The sequence below is a fragment of the Castor canadensis genome, chromosome 11 (assembly GCF_047511655.1).
Source record: "Castor canadensis chromosome 11, mCasCan1.hap1v2, whole genome shotgun sequence".
Classification (NCBI taxonomy): Eukaryota; Metazoa; Chordata; class Mammalia; order Rodentia; family Castoridae; genus Castor; species Castor canadensis.
Genome location: NC_133396.1, coordinates 103,266,472 through 103,286,436, shown reverse-complemented (window position 1 = coordinate 103,286,436; position 19,965 = coordinate 103,266,472). Strand labels below are relative to the sequence as shown.

At 43.8% G+C, this 19,965-nt stretch overlaps 1 protein-coding gene across 3 annotated transcripts in view; it reads left to right on the top strand.

Annotated features, from left to right (window-relative positions):
• Kirrel1 (kirre like nephrin family adhesion molecule 1) overlaps positions 1-19,965 on the top strand; it is a 98,771-nt gene that overhangs the window by 21,117 nt on the left and 57,689 nt on the right. The gene's annotated exons all lie outside the window — the stretch shown is intronic.

The following is a 19,965-nucleotide window of genomic DNA, read 5'->3' as shown; positions in this document are numbered from 1 at the left end:
ATCAGATAACCTCTGTCCATTCCTGCACATACTCTCAGTCTTATCCTTAGACTAAGCCACACAGTCAGGGAGTCACAAACTGAGACCAAATGGATTTGGCCCCTTCAAGAATTACTTTGAAGCTGGGCGCTCATGGCACATGCCTGTAATCCTATCTACTCAGGAGCCAGATATCAGGAAGATGAATGTTTGAAGCCATCCTGGGCAAATAGTTTTCAAGGTCCTGTTTTGAAAAAACCATCACAAAAAGAGTAGCTCAAGTGGTAAAAGTGCCTGCCTCACAAGCATAAATAAGGCCCTGAGTTCAAACCCCAGTGCTTCCCAAAAAAAAAAAAAAAAAAAAAAAAAGAATTGCTTTGAGCTGAGCATTTGGCACAGTGTCACCAGACCACAATGAGGAATGTTCTAAGGAGCATCTCTGTGAAACTCTGCCAGCCCTTTTATGTTGGCTGTTTTTGAGATAGGGTCTCACTTTTTTGCCCAGGCTGGCCTCAAACTGCAATTCTCCTGATCTCTGCCTCCTGAGTAGCTAGGCTTACAGGTATGAACTACTGTCACCTGGCCACTGGTTGATTTTTATTTTATTTAAAAAACATGTAATTTTTGTCACAAAGTTTTAAGTTGTGTTCTTTGTGTTGGCTACTTGGAAGCTCAGTGCTGAACCTTACAGTTCATCTCTGATGAGGCGTTCAAGGTCTTACGGCATATGCTTGTATTTTAGCTTTACTCCAACCTCAGTTTATTTCTCTTGTCCTTTTTCTCTCTCCCTACTTCCCCTAATCACCACCATCCCCACCCAATGTTCTTTTAGTTTATTTTTTGTGTCATTGACCAAATGTGTTGCCTTGAATCTTTTATGGAGCAAGTAAACAAATTAAATAAGTTAAGCTATATAAAACATATAGATAGCATAGTGTCTGGCAAGTAGTAAGCAATGAAAATGTCAACTACTATTTTAAGTAAACAAATAATATGAACTGTCTCTAATCTTCCTTTAGAGGCCCTGTAAAGATGGGCCAGAGGCTGCAGAGAGCTGACCACATTAAAGGTTGTCTATAAATACAGTTAACACCCAGTTGACCCAATACAACAGGAGCCTGTACATGGATAACACACAGCCTCTGAGCTTTTTTAACCTTTCCTTCGAATATTGGACTCTATCATGGTGATAATAATGATGATAATAATCAGATTTGCCTTGCTTATTAGAGTTGACTTGGACTGCTATTTAAATGAGTTTCTAATTCCCTGCTCACACCAAGACTGACAACCGAAACATTCTGGGTGGCAAAGGGAATCAGTCTGCCTGGGATTAAGATTTTTCCATGGATAATCTCCAAAGTGAGGAACCTATGTGTGAGTAATTGAGACTTGACAGCAGTTCTTTGGATCTGTTTCGCCTAGCCAGATGAGGAAGAGAATTGAGCCTCAGGAGGACAGAGGGTAGGACAAGAAGAGGTTGCCACAGTGGAACCTCTGTTCTTCAGTCTTGCACCACCTGCCCTATTTTGGGGGAAGTTGGCCCTCAGATCTCTGTCTCTTGTCTATTGGTTTCCAACTGAACTTTCATTTGGTCCTAGAAGAAAAGGAAAAGGAAGAAAGAAATAGCCATGGAAGCCCTGTTTTGTACAACTCCACATTTACTGAGCACTTACTATACGTTCGGCACTGTAAATGTTGAATGTGCCAAGCCTCCATGAACTCTCCTTACTGCTCAGGGTGAGATACCAATTCTTTTTTTACCTCTTAGTTGGAGAAACTGCTCAGAGGATACACTGCCCAGGTAATGGACATCTCTTGTGACTTTTTTTCTCTACTTCCCTTAAGGAATTTGCAGCCCTTCCTCATTTTTTTGTTACTCTTTTCACTCCTCTATCCCTTTCAAGGGCCTTATTTTCCTTTCATATTTCCAAGCCCTTTATCCTTAAATAAAATTTTGAGAAAGAATAGTTCCATATTTTTTCCTATCTATCCTTTTATTCCTTTTTTTTTTAAATAAACTCTGAATGACTTACAAGGGGGGAAAAAGGCAACCCTCCCAAATCCCTCAGTTCTTTTGCTTAGAAGACAAAAGATCCTTCAGAATTAGAGAGGAAAGGGGGAGGGGTGATATTCCACTTAAAAATCTTCATCAGGGTCAAAAACCTGACAGAAAAGCTTTGTTGGAAGGGAAGCAGGGAGGGGGACTCGCAGCTCTAACCTCAGAAGGCAAATGTCTTGAGAGTCGGAGGAATCTGCAGATAGTGAACATTCCCGTTGAAGCACTGGAAGAGCTTTGATTTCTTTTTTAACCAGTCCTTCCCAGGCTGATAGGATGTGTTGAGAGGAAGGACTGGGGGCAGAGGGAAGGAGAAGCAGGAAGCAGCCATTTTAATTTTGCCTTGGATCAGAATTGCCAAGAGTAAGATGAATGCAGAGGAGATGGAAGTCTGCATGCTGCCCACCCTCCCAACTCACTGCTGGTGAAAGGTGATAAAAGGAGAGTGAGAGGAGCCAGAGTGCAGTGGGAACCCTTGCTGGCTACTGGGAGGCAGCATGGTCATGGACCAAGAGGGCTGAGGTGGTGCAGGCCTGGAAATGTGAGGTTTGTGATGAGGACAGAAGGAAGGTGCAGAACCAGATTCCAACTGATCAGCTTCTCTTGGACTTTCTCAGCAGACAGTACTCAGACACATCCCTTGACTGGATAAAGAGTGACAGCAAAGGATGACTTGTGTGTATATGTCGGTAGGGGGGGCATTGTTGAGGGGTGTCAAGAATGAGACCACTAAGACAGGCTTATGACTGTAATCCGACTACTTGGGAGGCTGAGATCAGGAGGATCTCCTTTCAAGGCCAACCCAGACAATTCCAGAGACCCCCCCCCCCCGCCCCCATCTCCAAATAACCAGAGTAAAATGGACTGGCGGTATGGCTCAAGTGGTTATGCCTGTTTTGCAAGTGTGAAGCCCTGAATTTAAACCCAAGTTCCACCAAAAGAGAGAGAAAGAGAGACACCTGGACACGGGGAGCACTGAAGCACAGAGGGGAGGGCAGAAGAGGGAGCTGGAACCCATCTCATCCCCCATCCAGTCTATATAAATGCTGTTTCCCAGGAGGCTAGGTTGGTGGTGTGACTGGGCCGGTTTGATTACTACTTGTGGCCAGTGTTTAAATCTCAGGCTGGTTTTGCCCCAGCACCTGGTATCCAGCCATCTATCAATATGTCATGAGAGCATATGAACCAATTTTAATATTTACCTGAACAAAACATAATTAAGAAGAAAAAATTTGCTACTGTGGCTGTTGTAGCAGCAAAGTTTCATAAGGCCCATTCAGGTGACTTGGGAGCATCTTCGCCAATCCTGTTCTCCTGACTCCAGCTTGAGTCAAAGAAATAGAGGCCCCGAGCCTGAGCCTCTACCCTGCCTTCTAGAATTCCCAGAGACAAACATGCTGCCAGGGGGCAAACCTAAGACCCTTGCCCTGGAACAGACACTGAACAAGGGTACAAATCAAGTAAGTCAATACATGATGAGCAAGATGGGAAAAGGGCAGAAGAGCGAGGAACAGACCAGAGGGGGTAGGAATAAAGAGCTGATTAGCTCCCATGGTGTTGGAGGAAGAGAAGGCAGAATGAAGGGAAAAAAAGCATTGAGTTATCTTTGTACGATTGCAAAAGGACAAGATGGATTCAGGAAGGAATTAATTCTGTGTATGTCCTGTATTATTATTATTACTACACTCCCAGGCAGGCAAAGGAAAGAACTGGAAGCATTTTGGCAGAGATTCTGGATGATTGGGAGGGGGTGGCAGTGGGGATGCCATTCGTACTGAATGGTAAAGCCACAGACACATCCAGGCTGAACTCCATGCTGGCCCCCTCCACACAACTTTCTACCCAGGGCACTAAACTTGGGTGGAAGGAGGCAGGAGTGGAAACTCCAGGCCTAATTGCTAGGTCCCTCTCAGCTCTTCCAGGGAGCACGGGCAGGAAATTCCTCAAATTCCAGGCTTGTAGGATCATTGCTGAGCATTAACCGCAGAGCTAGGGAAAGAGGCAGGGAGGCAGAAGGAGAGCTGCCTCCTCTCTGTCTTCTTTTCCCTTCAGTTTCAAAACAGCAGCAAATTAAGAGGGTTTAGAGGGTCTACCAGCTAAGAGAGAGGCCCCCAACATAATAATCCTCCTGTAGAGAAAGTGCCAGGTCTGGGAATCCCAGAAAAATTAGCCCTAAATTGAGTAAGTTTGAGGTCAAAAATAGACTAGGGACAAGGACAGGAATTTTTCCCAGGGTGAATTTTTTCAGCTCTCAGGAATAGCAAGTAGAAAGGAACTTGCTTCAGGAGAACCTAGGCAAGAACCGTCTTGTTAAGAGAAAGGATTTGGAGCAGGGAGCACAACAGAAGGGGTGTTGGGTTTGACAGTATTTGCCTTTGCTCTAAGGGGGAAAACAGCATGTCTCCCTCCTTTTTGAGCTCTCCTCTCAGGACACCAGGTTGGTTGCTGTTTTGTATATCACCTGGGCCTTTCCATGGAAAGCCCAGACCTCTCTACTTGGGTTTGTCTTTCCATTGCACCTTACAAGTCACTCACTTAAGGGAGTCTTCTCAAGTTTCCCAAAGAATTACCTATTTCTTCCTTTGGGCTTCCAGAGCAAATTGCTTGTACTTTGAAGGATTATATTCCCTCTTAATCATAGCAAGTTGTTTACCACTACCTCCTGCACATGGCTGCAATGTTCCTAAAGCTAGGGAATATGACTTCTTGTTTATATTTTTAACTCCCCTCAGTTGCCTCTTCTCTCAGCACATAGCAGAGTGACTGCCACACAGCAAGTCCACCAAAAGAAAAAAAAAAAAAAAAGAGCTTGTTGAGTGTACATCCCAGTTGTTTGAGTCTGTATTATCTACTTGGCATTTCCCTATAATGAATGTTTAATTCGAAGTCTGGTTCCTCTTCCAGCTTACCTCCTCACACTATCACTTAATATGTGCTCAGAGAATTCAAAAATTTTTTAATATTATCTTCCATAGAACATAATTAGGTGCTGCTAAAAATTCATTATCATGCTTTCCAATGCCAAAAAGAAATGACTTTTGCATTAACTACACCACTGCTCTTCCTCAGTGATGTGGATAACTGAGATGTGAACGTTTTCAGTATAATTGAAGATGGACCTTCTTAAAGGGCAGTTGGGCATATGGAGTCTATGGAGGAAAAAGCACTGGCTCGTGTCCCCTTTATTCTTCCTTTTCAGTTGTCAGATGTCCTGGGACTTAGGCAGAGCACACAGCATGTAAGGGCCCACCCTAAGCAACATCCTAAAAATGGCCAGTGTGGGCTGGCATCAAGAGATCTCAACCAAAACCTCAAAGACTCATTCAAAAAAGGCTATATTTCCAGAGCTGTGAAATTCTTTTTTGGGATGGAATTATGAAATCCTTTCTGTTCTTCTTCAAACTAGCATGTCTTCCTTTTGTTATAAGGACTCTTTTGGGGGTTACCAGGACCAGTGCACTATAATACAGATTCTCCACCAAAAGAGCAGAATTTGGTTGGCCAGAAGATGCTAATGTGAGCCCTTGGTCTTCCTGATTCTATCAACTAGTGCAAACATCTGGATGTTATAGACAGAGTTCTGTTTGAGGTCTTGCCTTTATTTCACCTTCCTTCTGACTTTGCTATTTATGAGCTCTGTGATTTTGAAAAAGCTGCTTAACCTCCCTGGACTTTGGTAACTCCCAACATAAGGAAATTGGGCTAGCCTTAACTTTTCTGTAACTTTGTAATTGAGGTTGAAAAGAAATGTGCATACCCTTGATTTTTGACTGAATACTATTTGCTGTCTGTAATAGGTTACAGGATACACACACACACATACACACACACACATATGATGTTTTCAACCCTCCTCTGTCCTCTTCTTCCTGGAGAACCCTATGAGGCACCTGGAGGTTCTGTGGGCATGGCAACTGTAGTGGTCTGTGCAAAGGGTTTTCCTTAGCTCCTTCTGTTCACTCTTAGGTTTTAGAGGTAAATCATGCCTATTGTTACAAAGATATATATATCCTTGAACAAATATGCAACTGAAGATAAATATAATGCAACCTGAGGCATTAAGTACTGAGAGACAGGAAATAGTACCAGGTGTGGTGTGGATGGTGCTGGTTTGGCTGGCCTTAAAGAGGTAAGCCTAAAGTAGGCCTTTGGTACTGGACTGGTAATGGGTGACAGGGGGAGGAAGAAATGCACTTCAGGTGTGTGGGTGGGGACAGTAGGGCATGGCTTGGTGGGTAGTTATTAAAGTCTTATGCACCTGGATTCTTGTAGGTAGCTTTTATGGGTTCTTAAGAAGTAGGTCAACATAATGCTGTTTAAAAGCTGCATTCCAATTTCTGGGCACAGGGAAGTGAGGAAGGCAAGCAGCAAGAATTATGGAGGGCCCACTGTCATCCAAATGAGACCACTGGAAAGGGAGGGGTGTGGAGGATGTAAACATCCAGAGAAAGGGAGTCTCAGGGCAGAAGTTCTTGTGCAAACACCTACCCTTGTTATGAGTGTCATTTCTGGAAGGGACTTTAGAGGTGATCCAGTCCCTGCATTAGGAAATTGAAGACCAGAGAAGGGATATGACCTTCCAAGCCATCCAGCCTGGCTGGAAGTCTTGACCATTGACTCCCATTCCAGTGCTCTTTTTGATACAGCAGAATGCCACCATAGTCATTGGCCTCACTTTCCCTACTGGCTTTGCACTTTTGCCTGAGGAGCTCCACTGGGTTGAGTGACCTTAACACACCTCAGAATCCTTCGTAAAGCTTGCCCCTTTATCCTTTCCAGCTGCCAGAATCCTAGGCGTAAAGCTTGCCCCTTTATCCTTTCCAGCTGCCAGAATCCTAGGCTCTGAGATTAAACTCCTCTGGAAGAGAAAAAAATGGCACAAAAAATTAGTGGAAGGGCAGAAGAGAGGATCTCAGGAACTGCTGCTTGGCCAGCCCAGTGTGAGGGTGTCTGCAGGCCTTCTGCTAAAATGTCACCAGCTCCAGCTTTCTTCTGCCCCAGGGATTCTGATTTGCATGCGCTCGTTGTGGGTGCAAGTGAGGAAATCTTACATCAGACCCACAAGGTCCAGGGAGCAGCCACTAGTGACCATCCTAAATGATGGTATGATCTATAGTATCTTCTGAAGTTCTTTGCGGGACCCTGTATGGTTCCTGGTCTTCTGGCCTGCAGCCATGAAGTGGGCTACCCAAATGTAAAGTTCCTAGCCTAGAAGATTATATCTTTCCCCACTGGTCTTTGAAAGGGCAAAAAAGTGCTAGTTGTGTCTGTAGGAATACCTTCCACAGCCGTTTTGTCTTTGGGAGTGGTAGGGAATGGTGGGAAAGGGGCAGCTCCGCAGGAACTGGGCCATGCATTAACATCTTTGTCTGCAAAGAATCTCCCCTCACTTTCTTGTTGGTGGGGGAGACTCTAGTTTTAGACAGTTAGCAATATGTTTTCATTTCAGTTAGCTTCAATTTGGCAAGCAGTCATAGAGTGCTAGGCATCGTTAGGTGCTGAGGAAATAGTTGAACACAATGTGGTTACTTGCCTTCCCATAGCTCACAGTTTAACAATTACTTAAAACCAACAACACTCATCTCAAGTATAGCAAAGAGACCAAATTCAAGGAGACTTGAGGTACTTTGGGGCAGACAATAGGAGGCCTAATAATGAAAATCCTCTGACCATCAGACAGGCACAGCAAGTCTCGCTTCTCTGATTAGCAGACAGCTTGATACAATGAAAAGACCACAAGAAGGAGAATTAGGGGACTTGGATGTCTTCTCCCAACTTGGCCATTAATACTCTCATGTACACTGGGCAAACCTTTTAACTGCTCTGGCATTTGGTACCCTAACTAAATGCCCAAGTTGGAATTAAATAATTTCTTAGACCTCTTCCAGTTTTTAAGGTGGGGGTCACTCCAGGAAAGCTTCCGGGAGGAAGTGCAATTTTAGAAAATAGAAAGCAACATTGAGTTACTGTGCTGGAAAAGACATTCTACTTGTAATATAATCTTAGGGAAATGCAGATAGGAAGTGAAGGGAGGGAGGAAATGGAGATAAGGGTTTGGAACCAGCATTGGGAACTGGTAGTGTTGAGGGTGGGAAGGCCTTCTGCTCAAGCTGTAGAAGATCATTCTTGAGAGTGCAAGTTTTCAGGGGAGAACTGCAAATGGAGGCCAGACAAGAGGGTTCTGGATGTGCTCCCTATAGCGAGTCCCCTCCCTTTAGCTCCACAGACCTGCCTTGACCTCAGAACTGAAGACAGCTCACCACGAACTGCATTTTTAGAAGGAGAGGAGGCGGTGTGGCAAAATTGAGTAACTCTTCAGAGGTTGGAATTTCTTACCCTAAACTGCAGAAAACCAACCCAAAAGAGAGGTCCTCCCTTCAGACTTCCTCAACAACAGCTGAGGGCCTAGGTGTGGCTGTCAGGCACCTGTCACCAAACTGACCCATGGTGACTCCGATACCAAGCAATTGCTTCTGTTTTTCCTGAGCAGAGACAGCATCCATGAGGATTTTCTTCTTGACCCTGACCTCACAAACTGTCACTTAGCTTTACGTTTGGGACTAGCTAGTGGATTTTGAATGTGGGGCTCTTAGGCTGAGGGAAGTCAGCTGTGTCCTCCCCGTGTTTCCCCATGCTCTCCTCCCACCAGGAATAGGAAAGCAGGCACACAAATACCCCTTTCAGTGCGGTAGGAGAGAGGAAGAAGGGAGGAGGAGGAAGATAAGTATGGGAATAAAAATAACAGTATGAAGGGTAAAAAAAAAAAAAGTGGGGGGAACAGACTAAGAAAGGGGAGTTGGAAATAAATGGAACAGAATAAAGAGGTGGAGAAAAAGACAGCAGAAGCAAGGAATTGAGGATTGGAGGTAGAGCTAGCTAGGGGTGTAGCAGGGAGGACAGGTAGCCTGAGAAGGGAAACCAAGGACAGTGGGTAGGGAGGAGGGGGCTTTTGTCCGGGAGAAAGAGAAAATAGCCAGGAAAAGAAGGGAGCAGGACAGGGGATAAACACAGTGAAGTAGGCAGGGAGCCATGTAGCAAGAGCTCTACAAAAGGGAAAAGAAGAGGCCAGAGGGGTGAGAGATGGGAGAGGGGAAAGGGAGCAAAAGAGATAGAGAGGAGAGAGCAGCAAAAAGGCAGAAGAGGTGCATGTTGCTGGTTTAATGAGCCACTCTGCTCTCCCACTGCCCAAGAGAAGCGACTGCTAATTATGCCTCCATCCTCCCAGGCAGGAGGAGGTCAGGAGGGCTGAAGAAATGCCCTGGCCAGGCAGAATGGCTTGCAGGGAGTGAGTGGGTGCAGGGCCAGGTGGGGCAGGGGCTGGTAGGATGCCTCCAAGCTGGCAAGACACAGACGAAGCCCTGCCCTGAATCACCCAGACCTCTCTGAGGCTGGGACTCAACAGCAGCATGTCTGGGGAGTGGGGAAGGTGGCTCACCAATTCGCTTGGCACTCCAGCACTGCTCTCCTCTTGAGTAAATCTTGGATAAGTCATAAGAAGGACAGAGGCTGTGTGAGAAGTAGGAAAGAGAGAAAGAAGCTGTAAGCCGGGTTTTCTTCTTCCCAGCACTTTGTGGGACCTTCCCCTTATCCAATGTCTGATACTAATGCTTTGCTTCTTCATCTCAAGGGCAGGATAGCAAAGAAGCAGAAGAAACTCTAGCCTGGCCTCGGCTCCTGTGCTGCTGGGTAATTAGGAGCTGGGTTGAATATACCTTCTCCCTGGTCTTGTTTGTGTGGGCTCCCTGATTCATATCCTGTAGCTTCCATGGACGTACATGGGATTGAATGGGAGACAACCCCACTATTCAAGTGGAAGTTTGGAAGAGATGAGGGGCAGCATACTATAGGGAGGGAGACACTGTCTCGTGGATTTCGAAGTCAGATATACTTGGTTATAATCACTTATTAGGTCTTGGGCAAATTTCTGCCGGTTTCCTTATGCTGGCATCTTTCTAAATGACATGAATGCATCTGACCTTCAGCATGATCTTCAGAGATACTTATTTCATATTTATTATCCCCATTTTACAGAAGAGGAACCTGAGAAGTTAAGTCACTTGTCTAAAGTCTCCTGGCTGAACTGTGACAGAACAGCTGGGACTGGAGTCAGAAAGACAGGAATGGAGATCATGCTTGTAATCCCCACACTCCAAAGTCTTTCTCAGAAGTGAGGAGATAATGTAACTGAGTGCAAAAGTGTGAAGAGAGTTAGATTGGCTGAAAGCATTTAGCACACAGTAGGTCTGCAGTATGTCTGTGTCCTTTCTAAGTAAGGCGGTAGATGCTGAGTTGACACGTGAGTAGCATAGCCTGGAAGCTCAAAGCAAGGACAAATCACTTCTTATTAGGGCGGCTGGAAAAGATTTGACCTTCTAGAGGAATTAATAGGATTTCAGTCTTAGGGACAAACCAGGAACAGCCCCAGGGAAGGAATGATAATCTAGAGACCACTTCAAAAAGGACCAGCACTCCACCTCTGTTCCCCCCACTATACTCCCAGGAGGGTTTTACTAATGCTAATTTTGTTATTCCTCCTCCCCCCTATCTAATTCTAACACTGGGGCTGCTGACTTCTGCCTCTAGGCTTCCAATGTTCCCTGTAGACTATTCTTGTCTCTCCATAACTGACCCTTGACCTTGACCTCCTGCAAAACCACCCACAGAGCTACAGTGGAGCCATGACTTGATTGTCCTTGACTGTCTGCTCAGGGTCTTTGAAGCCTGAGTCCTCAGGGTGAACTCTTCTGTGGAAATTTGCACTAGCTGGTTTGTAACTTAAACTTCTCTGATGCTGAGGAGTGTGTGGTTCTGGTGTGTGTGTCCCTTCTGGAGTGGTTGTAGAGGGGGTTGATGCAATGTCAATGAGAGTTTGGGTTATTCTTTCTCTCTTCAGTTTTTCCCAAAGCTGTATGCAAATGTGAATTTTACTTGGCCGGTGTTGTGGCTCACCTCTGTAATTCCAGCAACTCAGGCCGGAGGACAGATGTGCAAAAACCAAAATACCGTACTTAAAAAATAAGCTAGGACTGGCCAGAGTGGTAGAGTGCCTGCCTAGAAAGTGTAAGCAAGTTCAAACCCCAGTACCACAACCAAAAAAAAAAAAAATGACTTTTACTTTTTTCAACCAGTGTTTGCAAGGATCTCTGGGGTATTTATCCTGTTTCTATGATTTGGCAGGCCTTATGCAAGGCATGGGGCTATAGCAAGCAAGACAATTTCTTTCACTGGGGATGGAAGGCCCAGGAGGCATTTTGCTGGTGATAAGACCCAGGATACTATAGCATCTTAGAGGTTTGCTCAGTTGTTATTTTTAAAATTAATTTTTCTCCATTTTTTTTAAACTCCCACCCCCATTGGTTGTAGATCAAACCTAGGCCTCCTCTCATATGCTAGGCAAGTACTTTATCACTGACCTACACCCAGCCCCTATTTTCCTCCTTTTTAAACTGATACATAGCACTTTTCCATTTACTAAGGATTTCACAAACCTTTTGTTCAATTTTCGCTCCAGTCTGATGAAGTAGATATTATTTCCATCTTGTAGGTGGACAAACTGCTGACTAAGAGAGACAAATTCTCTTGCTGTAGATCTGGAAGAGCCAGATAGAGCCAGGATACAGATTCTGACCTTTGTCCTGGTATTAGTGTATGTTCCACTGTACTGCACTCTGATGAAAATTATCCTACCCAGAGGCCTCTTTCTCTTTAAGTTGGAATGAATGACCTTTATCTTTGTGGTCATCTGCTCAAACCTTTATTAAGCACAATTGTGTATGGCTCAGTGTGGATGTAGTATGAGGAGAAATGTATGGCCCAGCCCCTGCCCTCTAGGGACTGCAGTCTAAGCCAGAAGCATTGATATGGATCAACCTGTACAGGGCATGTAGGCAGCAGAATAAAAACAATAACCTAATGTGAATTGACAGCAAAGTATTTACAGGATTGTGCAAAGCAAGGGATGTGCATTCTAGAGGTGGGACAGAAAGAGCAACTCTGCCAAGACACCTGGGCAGATCTCCACAGTACCAGACCAAACCACAGGAGTACATTTTCAATAGCTGTTCTAATTCTCTCTCTCTCTCTCTCTCTCTCTCTAGCTATAACAAAAGCCTGTGTGCATGTGTGTGTGTGTGTGTGTGTAGATATGTACTATATATGTATATATCACTTCTTTTTTAATAGTTTTCTTCAGGCAGCTAGTGCACAATTGGGTTGGTTGTAAGGCAAGTAGTTATGGAAGTCCTATATTTAGATAATGATGGGGAAACTTTTAGCCTTCCTGTAACAATATAGTGAAATTTATTCTCCTCCAATATACATCAAGTTTATCTCTGAACATTGAGCTTTTATGAGATAGAATGAGCACTTATAATATAGGAGAGAAAGTACCAAATAGCAACTCTGAAATCATAGAGATATGAATTTTAATCCTAGACCTAACATTTAGTCACATCCATGACTTTGGGGGACCTATCTGAGCTTGCTGAGCCTCAGTTGCCTCATGCAGTTGGGAAAATTATCTCTCCCTTGCAGGACTGCTCAGAGAATTAAGTGAGATTGCATGTGTAAAGCACTCTATAACCTGATGGCTTAATGTGCGTTTGTTAAATTTTTAATTTTATATTTTTAGGAGGTAATACACATAGTACAAAATTCAAAAAATGTAAAAGGGTGAACAGTGGAAATAACTGCTCCTCATCCTTGTCTTCTAGCCACTATTTCTTTTGCCTTTATGTATTTTGGTCCTTGCAAAAATCCTGTGTGCTAAGCAGGGCAGGCTTTATGGTCTTTATTTTTCAGGTATTGAAGCTGAAGCCCAGAGAGGGTACATGGGTTACCTATGGTCACCAAGATGTACATGGTGAGATTGGAACCCAAGTGCTCCATTCTGTATCCCATTTAACCCTAGAAGGCATGATCAAAGACAGACCCCCAAATTGCTGAATCATATGATTTTGAGGACACAGACTCTTTTCTTTTTTTTCTATACTGATGTTTGAAGTCTGGGCTTTATGCTTGCTAAGCTGGTTCTCTACCACTTGAGCCATGCCATCTATCCTTCTTGTTTTAGTTATTTTTTATTTCCTTGGGCTGGCTTGGACCATGATCCTCCTGTTTAGGTTATGCTTCACAAGTAGCTGGGATGACAGGCACAGGACTACATTTAGCTTTTTTTTTTTTAAAAAAAAAAAAGTTGGTTGAGATGGGATCCTGCTAACTATTTGCCTGGGCTGGCCTTGAATCACCATCCTCCTAAACTCCAGAGTAGGTAAGATTACAGGCATGAGCCAGTGACAACCGTAAATTATTTTGACAATTTTATGAAAGTGTGGATTGTTTACTGCCCATATACACATACCATTCAGACTCTAGACGATTTTTCTACCACTAGAAGCTCGAGTTTGAACTATCTCAATGCCTTCTTTATACTCTCAGGAAGGTTTCAGTTCTGAAGACTTCTCTGAAGTACAAATGCAGAAGTACATGTTCACTGACCTGCAAACCAAGCCTGCTTCCCAAGAAGCCCACTGTTCTAAATCAGATCTGGGTTTCACCCTTAACTATGTCATGTCTTAGTTTTGTAACCTTGGCTAAATCCCTCAATTTCTCCAAACTTCACTTTCTTTGTCTGTTAAATAGTGTTGATGTTCCCTGTCCTCAAAGACTTTTGAACCAACAATTATAAAGTCATTTTGCAAACTGTGAAATTATAAAAAAACTTTGCTATTATTTCACCTCATGAGGCCTAGAGGAGGTGAGGAATCCAGAAAGATGTAGATTCGTACTTGGAATTTCATCCAGTAGCTTGGAGAATGTCTGATCTTGCTTGGTGGACGCTGCCTAGCTATACAACCCTTCTCTGGATTTGACATCCAGAATCAATGTCCTCAGCTCTGGGTATGAGTGCTGACTCATGTACCATTGAGCATCCCATCATCAAATCTCAGTTCTATCTGCTTATCCCGGTCCAAAGTGAGCAATAATGCCATTATTAAGACATGTCCCATTAAGACATCTCTAAGATAGAGCCAGCTACCAGTAGACTTGAGGCTGCTGCCTGAGAAAGCTTCCCCTTCCCTCCCCCATTCATTAATGATTATGGGAGGTTTTATTCCCCCCAACAAAAGTGTTAATTAGACATCATTCTGAACAGGGATATTACACAAATGAATTAAACTCAAACCAATCAACAAGCCAGCTCTGTGCTTCAGGTCCCCTGAATGGGAAGGGAATTGAAGGCTGTAATGGGAAATACATGGTGGGATGTCTTCCTAGTATAAAATAATAAGTAGGAAGGTTCCCCTCACTTCTTTGATGACAGATACCTTTGTCCTCTCACCTGCTCTGCCTTCTTCTTCCTTTCTTTTTCTCCTTCAGCACACACACTCACACGCACCTATCCATGAGATTTGGAGAGTCAGGATTCTGTGTTTTGTAACTGCAACTGACTTCAACTTTCCACTGGGACTTCTTGGGTATCCTCTTCAGGCTTGGGGTCCAGGTAGAGGTGCAAAGAGAGTATATCCGGCTCAGAAACCCCAAATCCATTCCCTCTCTGTAATTTATTACTTTTTGTTTTAGATGAACTCTTGAACTTTTTAGTTCAAGGCCGTTAGTTTTCTGATCAGAAAACATGGTACAGTGGCTCCCTACTATAATCCTATCTACTCAGGAGGCAGAGATCAGGAGGATCAAGGTTTAAAGCCAGCCCCTGGCAAATAGTTTGCAAGACACTATCTTGAAAATATCCAACACAGAAATGGGCTGGTGGAGTGGCTCAAGTGGTAGAATGCCTTCTTAGCAGGTGTGAAACCAAGAGTTCAAACTTCAGTATCACCAAAAAATAAAAAAGTGTACATATCTTGCAAGTATGCAATACCTATCTGTTGAGTCTTAAGTGACTGAGTGACTTCTGGAATCTTTGTGGCCTGGCAGTGCATTCTTGGTTCTGGTCCTACTCTGTGTATAGAGTGGGAAGACAAGGAAGGCAAGTTTTAGTCCTTGTCTTTTGAGGCCTCCTCTGACAGGAGGTAGAGATTGAATATTAAAAAGTATTTTTAAACCACACAAATAAGGCAGGTATGGTGATGGGTGCCTGTAATCCTAGCACTCACGAGACAAATGCAGGAGGATTTGAGCCAGGCCTGGGCTGCATAGCGAGACCTGGGCTGCATAGCGAGACCCTATCTCAAACGTGTGCACGTGTGCGCGCGCGCACACACACACACACACACACACACAAATAAGAACAGGATAGGACAAAATTAGGCATTAGGCGCTGGCCATGTGACAGTAACTGAGGGACTGGGTCTGTTGGGGAGACTAGAGCAGGGTTAAGAGGGCAAGGAAGGGATTCTTCTTGGGTGGGAAAGAAACTTTCATAGGGACAGGAGACACTAGGAAGAATACCTTGGATCTGAGGCCAACTCAGGCAGTATAGACCTGGGAGCAGTGAGATGAGTTGGGGTGCCCAGGGGCTAGTACTGTGTGGGCCCCATGAGGGTGGCACTGACTTTTCCCTAACACCTTTGTGACTGAGCACATAGTAGATGCTCAAATTAATATGTGAAGTTGATATGTTGTGAATGGAGTCTTCAGGAGAACTGGGACTCCATTGTCTTGTCTTTGGGGTTAGTAGGAATCAGAAGGAAATTGAATACAGAATTTAAAAACAATGTTCCTTAGGAGCAGGATGTAGAGAAAGTCCATTCAAAGTCCCCACCTCAAGCAGGTCTGAGAAGAGGTGTTCTGTATCACATCGTTTTGAAATTTAGTCTGTCCCCTGAACTCACTTCCCACAAATTACCTGTCCTTAGTTGTCCCCAGTCTTTCTATATGTCATCCCCAGCTGGGATGGGGATTCCTTTGAGATTACCCCTGCTACTATCTCCATGCTTCATCACAGCCTTCCATGGGCACCTCCTTTTTACTTTCAAGGGACACCTATAGTTCTGGCCCATGGTGCTGAGCTTTTTGGTATCATTACCCCATGGTGCCTTCTCCTCCTTGGCTTGCATCTCATTTAGTTGTTCTTCTATACCACTAACCCAGTCAGGAAATTGTTTGATCCTATCTCCAAGCCTGCTGCTGTAGAGTTCTTGTTTAGCCCTTGGCTACACACCATAGAGCTAACACTTCAGAGAAAAACAGATCTTCATCTGTTTTCCTTATCTTTCTCTTTGATTTTAGCTGCCTCAGTTTCTCACAGATTCCCCTTTCACAATTTCCATTCTACATTTATTTATTTATTTAGTGGTCTGGGGTTTGAACTCAGGGCCTACACCTTGAGCCACTCCACCAGCCCTATTTTGTTGTGGTGGGTTTTTTTGAGATAGGGTCTTGCTTAGAAACGTGATCCTCCTGATCTCTCTCCATTCTACTTTTACATGGAAGTACTTGGCATTCTTCATATTCCAGAAACCCAAGCTCTAATAGAATCTTAAGCAATGCCCACAATTAAGGAAGTTGTTGTTTAATCTTTGTTACAATTTACCTGGACCTTTTACTTTGCAGCATGATTTAGGGAAAAGAGAACATGTAGAAGGAGTATTAGTCAGCCTCCATTACTGTAACAAAATGTCTGAGATTATAAAGGAAAGGTTCATTTTGGCTTATAATTTTGGAGAGTTTAAGTCTATGGTTGTTTATCCCCATTGCTTTTGGACTATGGCAAGGCAGTACACCATGGTGGGAGCTCATGGCAAAGGAACTTGTTGCCTCATGGCAACTGGGAAACAAAGAGGGAAGAAAAGGAGGAGCCAGGGTTCCAATATCCACTTCAGATGCACACCTTCAATGTCTTAACTTTCTTTCACTAGGTCCAGCTCCTAAAAGTTCCACCAGTTCCCAATAGCACGACCAGCTACAGACAAAGCTTTCAACACGGACTTTGAGGGACATTGCAGATCCAAACTATAGCAAGGAATCTGATGTAGGTTCAATTTTATAGTCATTTACCAGATGTGAGACCATAGGGAAGTCATTGAACTTCTCTGAGATTAAGTTTCCTAGAGCTGAGTTTTCATGGCTCAAATAATAAAATGGTTGTGAAAGTGATTTTTGAATTACTGGCTGTTCATCAAATGTAAGTGATTATTATTTTCACTTGATATGGATTACACAGTTAGTAGGGACTCCTCAGTCCTCCTACACGTGGCCTCTATGTATGATGTACAATTTAGATTGCTAGAGTGGACATGATTTTTGGATTTGGGGCTATTTCAGTTATTACTGAAAATCATACATTTGTTTTTCATCCCACCAGCTATAAATGAGTGCTATTTGTTTCATTAAAGAAATTGAGGCAAGCTAGAGGAAGCCATCATTTAAATTGTATGCATTTTCTAACCATCTAACAAACAAGCATCTATATTGGACTCGTATATATCCATGTTTGTGTGTTTTGTGTGTGTGTGTGTTTTGTGTGTGTGATTATATTTATATTTTCCATTGTTTTGTTTTTCTTGCCTTATTTTCTTCCACCTCTTTGAGTATGTATCATACCTTGGAATGTAGGAATTGAAGCAGGAATTTGTAGGAGCTATCCCCCACTGCCTTCTGGCTCAGTAGAAATTCAGGTGCCCTCCTGCCTCTTTTAAGGGATCAATTACTTACCATCCATCAGTTTCTTTATTCTTTTAGAAGGAAACCTGTTTGGAACAGCCCCCTTGGGACTGGGGCCCCAGGCAGTGAGTATCAGAAAGACAAGAGGTCCAGATGCTGTGTGCTGATGCACAGTTGCAACTGCATTCACAGAACTTGACAGCAAGAGCTGCAGAGTGCTGTGCCCCTGCCTCTGGCATCTTTCCTCCCTTGTGGAGGGGTAGGGCATTGGAACGGAGGAAAGACCTTCCTGCCTCGCACACCAAGAGGGTGAAATCAAGGGAGAGAGAATATTTAATAAGTACCTATTCTGTACCAGACAATGCTTCTACTTACTGTTGACTCATTTAATTTAATTTTCATGGAGCCCTGTTAAATAAGATTTACTAACCCTATTTTTTGGATAAGATGTTAAGGCCCAGAGAAATGAAAGTAGAGCTGAGATCCAAACCCAAGCCTCTAACCCTAAAATTCTGGCTCTTTTTTCTAATCCACATCTCTCAGAAAAGCACCCTGGTGAAAGAGACAGGCTAACAGGCCATGTCCTTGTGAAACAGAGACCTTGTGGCTAACGATACTAATTGGATTTTGGATGATTTTTGTCACAATCTGTATCCCAGTAGCAACAATGTCAATAATTTGGGAGAAACATGCATTTGCTTCTTAAAAAGACATTTTAGAACTAGGGGTTTGACTCAAGTGGTAGAGTGCTTGCCTAGTAAGCACAAAGTCCTGAGTTCAATCTTCAGTACCACATTAAAAAAAAAAAAAGACATTTTACCACTCCCAAGGTCCCAGAAACCTAAAAAGTCCTACAAACTACACAGAACCAAGGGGTGGTTCTCAACAAATCTCAACAAATGCCAACAACCAAAGTGTCCCTAAACCAACAAACCAAGGGATTCTAGGGATAACCCAGAAGTGTTATGATTTGTTTGATTTCTGATATAGAAGGGATCTTGAGCCTTGACATTGCAAATCAAAGGACATGAGTCACATATACTACAAAATGGCGCCCCCTGGAGCACGGAGTCTAAGTGAGGAATTTCAGACTGTGTATTTATTCATTCAGTTGTTTATTGTTGCAGACTTAGATTCTGGTTGTGACTCATTCAGATGGATACTGTGATGAACTTGCAGCACCAAGCATGCAGGTCTGCTGGCTTTTCTGGAGTTGTGGTGAACAGTTTAGGAGGTTTAGTGAGTCACTCTAAAATGAAGACTGCCCAGCTTCTTCACAGACTGGTACATGGGGGGAGTGCTTGATGCTTAGGTAATAGAAGGCAGCCCATTGAGTAGCCTGTCTTTACAAGGGGTAAAAGGTCATAGAGAGCAAGAGCAATCAGAGAGGGCTCCTGGACTCCTCCAGACTTAGTAGGAGAGTGATAGGGTCTATGGAAGGGAACCATGAGTTCATGGAGTGCATGAGTTGTCTCATATGAGGCACAGCCTGTGAGAGGGAGGTAGCTTGATGAAGGGGATGGACTCCCACTGACCAGGAGCCTGGTGCAACCTTGGTCAGCCTGCTTGGGTTGAGATCTTCTATTCTAAAGTGAGGGGTTGGGCTGAGTGATGTCTGAGGACTCTTTAGAGCTGATACCTTTATATTCAATGGATTTAAGGAGGCAAGCGAAGGCAATTTGGGGTGGAAAGCAAACTATCTGGAGAAAAAAAGACTATGGAAAGGAGATCAATGAGGGCAAACAGGAGTAAGCGTGGTCATCAGCCGGGCCATGTGGTTTTGATCTGTCTGAGGCGCCTTGTCAGTTCTGCCTTCAACTTCAGTGGGGCCTTGGTTGGGGTGAGTGTCAGCTATGTCCTTGAGGAGCCCCATGTATTTTGGTTCTCCTACAGTACAGAAATTCCAGAGGATGCAATGGAGCCATCTGTGCCATGCAATGAGAAGCTCAGATATGGAGTCCTGGACCTCTGGGTTCAGATCCAACTGCTGCCACTGACTAGTGATAGACCTTAGCCAAGCTTGTTTATCCCTCTAGGCTTTGGGTTCCATATTTGTGAAAGGAGTTCATTATACTGATTTCTCATTAAGTGAATGAATTTCTATAAACTAGTTAGCAGAGTACCTGACATACATACGTGTTCAATGAATAACCATTGTTTTAATTATCATCAGCCTTCATACCCCATTTCTCCTTCCAAATCCTGTGTGCAGCAGTCCACTGGGGAGCATCCTCTGATGGACCTCACAGCACTCCAGGTGCTCCCCATACTCAGCCCAGTCTCTCATGGCCTTGCTTTGCGGTTCCCAGGTAGTTGTTCCCTCACTGTCCCCAGTGTCCTAGGAATATGGTCTTTTTTTCTTC